Genomic DNA, 7,877 nt, shown 5'->3' on the forward strand with positions numbered 1-7,877 from the left:
CATACTGCGATTAGCATCTTTGTATACAGTTCTTTCTGATTATTGCCCCTGGGTAGATTCCTAGTAGTGGAACTACCAAGTCATGGCATACGAACATCTTAATGACTTACCATGCCTGTCGCTTCTTCACAGCTGTGGGTCAAATTAGAATTTTCAGGGCAAAATCACCCAATGGACACTCCTTGAACTATCTTTTCCTAAAATCCCTCAGTGTGTTTGGCTTGGTCTTTTTTTGACAACCGGGCATCCCTCATGTCTGTGCACTTGGTGGACAACATACGTCGTTGAGAACCTTAATGATCTCTGCTAAACATCGCCTGTTGGACTCGCCCATCCCTCCCAACTTGCCAATATCTCAGCCTCTGATTTGGCGGCAACTGCCACCAAGGTGGGCTCCGTGGCCTCTGCAGCTTCTCCCTGGAGTCAGGATGCAAGTGATGAGAAGAGACTCGTAGGGGGATATCAAGCTCTTTTCCGATAAGACTAAAGAAGTTAACAGTTTATTAAACATCTACTGGGCACCTGGGGGGCTCAATGGTTGGGTGTCTGCCTTCAGCTCAGGTGGTGACCCTGGGGTCCTGGGATGGAGTCCCACACTGGGCTCCCTGCAGGGAGCCTGCTTCTCCCTCTGCCTGTGTCTCTGTCTCTCTCTGTGTCTTTCATGAATAAATAAAATCTTTAAAAAAAAAACCCAAACCATGTACTATGCATTATGCACTACACATTTGTTAGCTCATTGATCATCACACACCGCCCCCCCACTCCCACACCCCAGAGTAAGTGTTAGGGTCTCCATGTGAAGGTGCAGAAACTGGAAATCAGAGAGAGGAGCCCTAAGGGGCCGCCCCGCCCCACGCCGCGCGCACCTGCCGCCAGGTGGCAGTGTGCCCAACGAGCCTGGCGCTCGCCGCCACCTGAACCCAGGGCAAAGCTGCCTTTTCCCCCCCAGGCCGGTCAAAGCAGCACCGGCTCTTATTGACATGCTTAAAACTGGATTATTCAATAGAATAAACATTAACCCAGAAGCCACATTCCTCAGGGTAAAAAAAAGATAATAAACAGACCTTTGAACTTGGACCCTTCCAGCCCAGATTTCATCAATAAAATCCCTTAGGAGAAAGTGCTCCTAAGTCATCCGCACCTGCATGATGCGCCCTAATTTTCTGCCCACTGTTTGCTGCTCCCCCCACCCCCGACCCGGGGCACCTTGGCAGGAATTGAGGCTGCAGGGCCCACCTGGGCGGGGGGCTAGGGCCCGGGCCTCTGGTCTGGGCCCTCCCGGGGGTTCGCAGATCTAGGGAGACCATCCCCACGCACTAGCATCCATGGTTGGGAGGAAGGACCTGCCTCTCTCTTTTTTCTTTTCCTTAAAGATTTTATCTATTTATTCATGAGAGAGGCAGAGAGAAGCAGAGGGAGAAGCAGGCTCCTTGCAGGGAGGGGGACTCGATCCCACGACCCCGGGGTCACGCCCTGGGCCCAAGGCAAACGCTCAACCCCTGAGCCACCCGGGTGCCCTGACCTGCCTCTTTCTGACCTAAGACCCCACAAACCCCCTCTAATCATTTCCCCAGCCTTCCAGTTACAGTTTGAGATTTTTCTGCATCCTTAAAAATTTTTTTTTATTTTTTTCTTTTTAGAGTTCCTAAACAAGCCTGAGGGTTTTGCTCTCTGATTTCCCCTGCTTGATCAGCAGCATATTTTTCAAATGGTTTGAACACAAGCACACGCTCGTATTGTCAAACTGTACTATATTTCAACAGAAATAGAGCGTAACAGGGATGTTGTTAACATTCCAGTACACGCTGGTTCTGCCCGCATGGTCCAGGGTTGGGTGCCCAGCTGCTCCCAGGGGAGTCGCTGGTTGTGGGCGGCCCACCGCCTCGTGCCTGGGGAAGGGTGTCCCTGCTGGGGGCTCCGGGGGATGGGGGCAGGCCCTAGGCTGCAGCCCAGGGGTACTGAAGTGGAGTTTCAGGCCTGGGTTGACCCCTGGCTCCACCTTCTAGAAATTCTGTGGTTTCAGGTCATCTATCTAGGGGGCCGAGCCTGCTTTCTCGGTGCAGAGTGTAGCTAATATAGCACCTACTGTGCAGAGATGTCCCATCAGACACAGTAGCGCACGTCAGAGGATTAGGATGTGCCCGGCCCGCCGGCCTCAGTGCTCAGTAACGTTGGCTGTGGTTCAGTTTAAGGAGTCAGGGACAGCGTGAGATCACGGACCCCCGCTGCTGCTGCGCCCACAGAGAGCATTGCAGTCTGTGCCATGGTCTGTGTCGTATCCCAGCTCATGTATAGATCGAAGTCCTAATGCCCCACGGGACGGAATTAGGAGATGACACTGCTGGTCCTGAGGGCGGGGCCCTCATGAAAGGGATTAGTGTTCTTATATGTGTGTGTGTGTGTGTGTGTATATATAATATTTACTTAAGATTTTATTTATTTATTTATTTATTTATTTATTTATTTATTTATTTATGAGAGACAGAGAGGCAGAGACACAGGCAGGGGGAGAAGCAGGCTCCTCTCAGGGAGCCCGACGTGGGACTCGATCCTGGGACCCCGAGGTCACGCCCTGGGCCTAAGGCAGATGCCCAACCCCGGAGCCCCCCAGACGACCTGGGATTAGTGTTCTTATATAAGAGACCCCACAGAACTCCCTTGCCCCCTCTGCCAGGCGAGGATGCAGCAAAGAGCTGGCAGTTGGCAGCCCTGAAGGCAGAGGGTCTGCCCCAGAATCCGACCGTGCTGGCACCCAGACGGTAAGAAAGGAATTTCTGTTATTTATAAGCCACCTAGTCTGTGGTATTTTGTTATACCAGCTCAGAAGGAAGAAGAGAGTCTAATTTTCTCAAATAACTAGATGTCTTGCTTGACCAGCTTGAATGAAAATAAGACTCTATCTTTTAAGGGGCAAATCAGTGATTCCAAGCAGCCAACACACTACGTATTAAGAGTGCCTGCCCCTTATTTGTCTAATGTACTTCAATAAAGTTTTCAAGAGGTAAATGTTTAAATCAAAAATTTTTTTAAAAAAAAGAAGGACGCCTGGGTGGCTCAGTAGTTGAGCATCTACCTTTGGCTCAGGTCGTGACCCCGGGGTCCCGGGATCGAGTGCTGCCTCGGGCCCCTGCATGGAGCCTGCTTCTCCCTCTGCCTGGGTCTCTGCCTCTCTCTGTGTGTCTCTCATGAATGAATGAATAAATAAATAAATAACTCCTTTAAAAAGGAGAGCATCCTACACCAATAGTAGGAAACCAATCAGAGACCCCGGGGTGCTTCGCAGTCCTGGTCACTTGACCTCTGAGAAGATGGGAGCAGGTCAAAGGGGCCACCCTTCGGTGGCTGTGCTGAGGCGGCCGGCAGCCGAGTGTGAGGCTGCGTCCCCTCGGGCGGGCGTGGGCCACCGAGGCCTGCCTCCCTCGCCACAGGGGTTTCTCGGGGCCGGGACGAGGAGTCCTCTCCGGACAGCAGGACGGTCAGCCCCGGGCAGCGTGGGCTCCCCGGAGTCGGTGTTTCGGGGAGACTGAGCCGTTGAGCTCATCCACACACAGGCCCTGGGCAGCCGGTGCTAGTCTCCCCCCATAGCTCAGGAAGAGAAGCCCCCCCCCCAGGCTGGGGCTGTCCCTCGCTGCACCTGCTGGCAGAAGAAAAAAAAAAAGAGCCCAGTGATGCTAGGAACCCCTCTCCTCTAGGCAGGATCAACTCACCCGCATCACCAGAGCGCTCCCTGCCCTCCCAAAACCCAAGTGGGGGCCCTAATACTCCAGAGGAGGCTCTTGCTCTCCCAGGCCTAAGGGCCACCCTCATTCCTGCCCATTCCCTTCGGGAGAAACAGCCGTCCTGTTGCCTCTAAGTCCTGATGAGGGAAAGGAAGCCTGAGGGAGGTAAGTGGCTGCCCACGACCCCCCCCCCCCCCCCCCGCCAGCCATGGGGCTGAGCCCACACTCCTGACACCCAGCCTGGAACCCCTTCCCCAGACCCAATGGGCCTAGGCGAGAGCGGTGAAATTGCAAAGAAGAGGGAAGGGGCAGGGGCGGGGGCAGGGGGCAGGGGGCAGGGGGCAGGGGGCAGGGCAGTTAAGTCAGCCCTGCACAGTGTTGCCTGAGCGGTTGATGAGGGTGGAAGTGATGAGGGGCCCACTGGATGCTGGTTTTCAATTTTAGTAGGAACTTCCCTCAAGAGTTCCTCAAGAGTTGTGCAATTAGGTGCTTTATGAATCAGAAGCACTTTTTTTTTTTTTTTTTTTTTTTTGAAGATGAGAAGGAAATACCCAGCGCAGGTTCCTGGGCTCTGGGGACTGTTTAAAAACCAAAACCAAAACCATGAAGGCTGGGGACGGTGAGTTCTGCTCATTTGCATAGGAGCTGCCAGGAATTTGTAGACTGAATTTGGGCCCTAACAAGGCGCGCATAAAATCAAATTAACTAATTAGCGCAAATGTCTGCAACTGCCCTCGGGACAATCACGCAACCGGGGAGCGCGAGGACCCGGGAACTTCACAGTCCCGCTCTATCCCCCGCAGCTGCCTGGGCGCAGGCCGCACCGGGCCTCCCGCAGCCCCCGGGGGCGGAGCCGAGGCCGGAGGTCACCCCTGTGCCGCCTTGCTCGGCCGGACCCCTCCGCGCCGGCCCCCGCCCTGGGGTGCTCTTCTGTATTGAAACCGGGAGCAGCTCAGGACGACGTAGCGTCGCGGTGCTCGGGGGCGCAGGTGAGCAAGGAGGGCATCAGCGCCGGGCTGGGGCTCCTGGGGGGCATCCCAGCTGCCCGGGGCGCTCGCCGCAGGCCGGTGGGCAAGAAGCCTGGGAGAAATGTGTTGCCCGTGCATCGTCCGTGCACCCTCCGTGCACCCTCCGTGCACCGTCCGTGCATCGTCCGTGCATCGTCCGTGCACCCTCCGTGCATCGTCCGTGCACCCTCCGTGCACCCTCCGTGCATCGTCCGTGCACCCTCCGTGCACCCTCCGTGCATCGTCCGCGCACCTTCCGTGCACTGTCCGCGCACCCTCCGTGCACCTCCGTGCGCCCTCCGTGCACCTGTGGCTCTCGGGGTGGCGCCCCGCCTGGTACCTTCCGAGGGACCCTGAGCCGTTTGAGGTGAGGGGCTCGGCCCTGAGACCTGGGACGGCGCTAGCTTGTGGCCGAGCGTGGGGACGTCCCCCAGACAGGCCCGCGTCCCGGCTCTGGCTTTGGGTGTCCGGGGCCAGGGTGGGGTCGTGGAGTGCCCGAGCAAGGGGGGGTGCACCCTGGCCCTCGTCCCGGTGCTGTGTTCCTGCTGGATGTGCGTGTGACCCCGCGCCCTACGGAGCTGAGCTCTGCACCTGGGAAGAGACACCTGTGCCGCCGCGGGGTCCCGATGGCCGGGCTGGGAGGCGACCGGCTCACCCCTCGGCTCCGCAGGTCTCCAGCCCTGGAGCCGTCGGCGGGAGCTTCCCGTGGGCTCCGTGGCGCGTCCAGCCCGGGTCCAGCCCGGGGGCCCGCGGGGGGCGCTCCCACCCGCCTGGCTCGCGGGGCAGCGCGGCCCCGCCCCCACCTGGCGGCCGGCCCGAGGGGGCGGGGCGTCGGCGGTAGCCCCGCCCCCAGGCCGCCGCGCAGGCCTCTCCCCGGGCAAGTGGGGGGTGGGGGGGCGCAGGTGGGGGGCGCCAGGTACGCCCGGCTTATCGCCTGTGAGGTCGGCAGCGGCGTGAGCATCCGAGAGGCAGATGCACTCGCGTGGCTTTGGGGGGCCCTGCGGGGCGCAGGGGGCAGGGACGGGCCCCAGCGTGGACCCCCACTCCCTCCTCTGCTCGGGCTGCTAAGGCTTGGCCGGGGCGGAACCACTGCCCGCCGCAGAGCCGTCCCCAGGTGCCCAGGTGCCCAGGTGCCCAGGTGCGGGCTCCGGGGTCGCGAGGCCCCAGCGCCCCCAGCTGCGCGTCTCCCTCCGCGGGGCCTTCACGGGAAAGCTCCCTCCACCTCTGGGGATCCACCAAGAAGCTGGAAGACTGGCCCCACCTCCCAGGACTCCCCAGGCGGGTGAGTGGGGAGGGGGGATTCCAGTCGCTCATCCTGCCCGGCGGGAGGTCCACCGGTACTTCACCTCCAACAAAGGCTCCGTGGGGTCACCTGCTGCTTCTGTTACCTGTCGCTGTAAAACAAAGCACTGCAAAAACCAGTGCCTTGTGATCCTCCAGCCGATCCTACAGCCCCGGCCAGGCTCAGTGGGGACAGTCTGCTCTGCACGGTGTCGCCTCCAAAGTGACCCAGTGACCTGGCCGCGGGCTGGCGCTGAGCCGTAGCTGGGGGGTCAGCCGGGTTGTCGGCTGGGGGCTCGGGTTCTTCTCTGTGTGGCGTTGGGCTTCCTCACAGCATGGAGGCCGAGCGCCCACAGGGAGGAAGGGGGCTGCCAGGCCGGTTGGGGGCCCAGCCCACAGGTCCCTTCCAGCACATGCTGCTGGGGCAGCAGTCACAGGCCAGCTCAGATTCTGGCAGGCGAGCAGGTTCCTCTGCTGGATAGGTGAGCGGGCCGCGTGCAAGGGCAGATGGTGGCATCTTTGTAGACGGGGCCACGGCCACACCGCCAGGCCTCTGGAGCCGAGGGGGTGTGCGGAACCTGGAGCTGCCCCCTGCTCTGCAGTGGGGTACACAGTCATGCTGGCTCAGGGCTTGGAGGGCAGAACCCGGGGCTTGCTGGCATCAGGATCATCCAGGGGAGTGGGAGTGTTTCCCACGGGTCAGAAGCGACCACGCAGGAGGGAGCCCACGGGGTCTCAGTGGGAGGCTCGCAGTGAGATGGCACAAGAGGCCTCCCAGGGTGCAGATGCACCTGCAGGCCAAGGGAACTCTGGGAGGAGGGTCCTAGGGGTGAGAGTCTCTGCAGGACCCATAGTAGCACCCGCAGCAGCAGGTCTGCTCTAGCCCCGCCCCGGGGGGCCAGGGTGCCGGGGGGGGCCAGGGTGCCCAGCAAGCAACCGCCGCTTCCCTCCTCCGCCCTCTCCCTCATCTGCTGATGGGCCCGCCACTGTGAGGTGGGGGCGAGGGCGTGGGTCCGGGAAGGAGCCCTTCCCAGAGGCAGTGGCACCAGCTGTTGAGAGGGGGGAGGACTCTAAGTCCCGGTGATGTCCTTCAGGGCTAAGGACTGCGGGCGGGGTCTCGCCTACACCTGGGCGCACAGGGGCTGAGCAGAAGAGAAGCTTAAAGGGCAGTGGGAGGCCAAAAAAACCCCCAAAACCCCAGTTTAGTCACAAACCAAGCTTGTTCGTCCTACAGATACAATCAGCGAGTGGTACCACGATGAGCCCAGTGTAGACGGCGGGTCTACACCACTGCTCCACAGCTGGAACGTGGCCATGACCCTGTAGTCCAAGGCCACAGCGGGGCCAGCGGGGCTCGAAGTGTCCCGCAGGACGTTTGTTCCTCTGACCTTGCTCTGCTGGGGGGAGCGGGTGGCGGGGAGGAGCAGTTCACCAGCAAGCTCACCCGCATCCTGGGCACGGCTTCCGGGGTAGAAAGGGTTTTCGTTTCTCTGTCGGGCGTGGGATCCATCAGATCAAAAAACCGTCTCCAGGACACCTGGGTGGCTCAGCAGTTGAACATCTGCCTTTGGCTCAGGGTGTGATCCTGGAGACCCGGGATTGAGTCCCACGTCGGGTTCCCCGTAGGGAGCCTGTGTCTCTGCCTCTCTCTGTGTCTCTCATGAATAAATAAATAAAATCTTTACAAAAAAAAAAAAAACCCGCCTCCGACCCTGTGGCCCTACGGCCCTGGCACTGAGGTCTGTCTCTCTCTGCCTTGGGTCTCGGTGGCGCTCACCTGTCGCCCACCGGCCTTGGGCTGCGCACGGGGACAAGGCCTTCAGTGGCGCCCGGCCGGCCTCTGGTTGACAGTGCGGTCGCGGGGCCAGCG

This window comes from Nyctereutes procyonoides, unplaced genomic scaffold (assembly GCF_905146905.1).
Source record: "Nyctereutes procyonoides isolate TBG_1078 unplaced genomic scaffold, NYPRO_anot_genome, whole genome shotgun sequence".
NCBI lineage: Eukaryota > Metazoa > Chordata > Mammalia > Carnivora > Canidae > Nyctereutes > Nyctereutes procyonoides.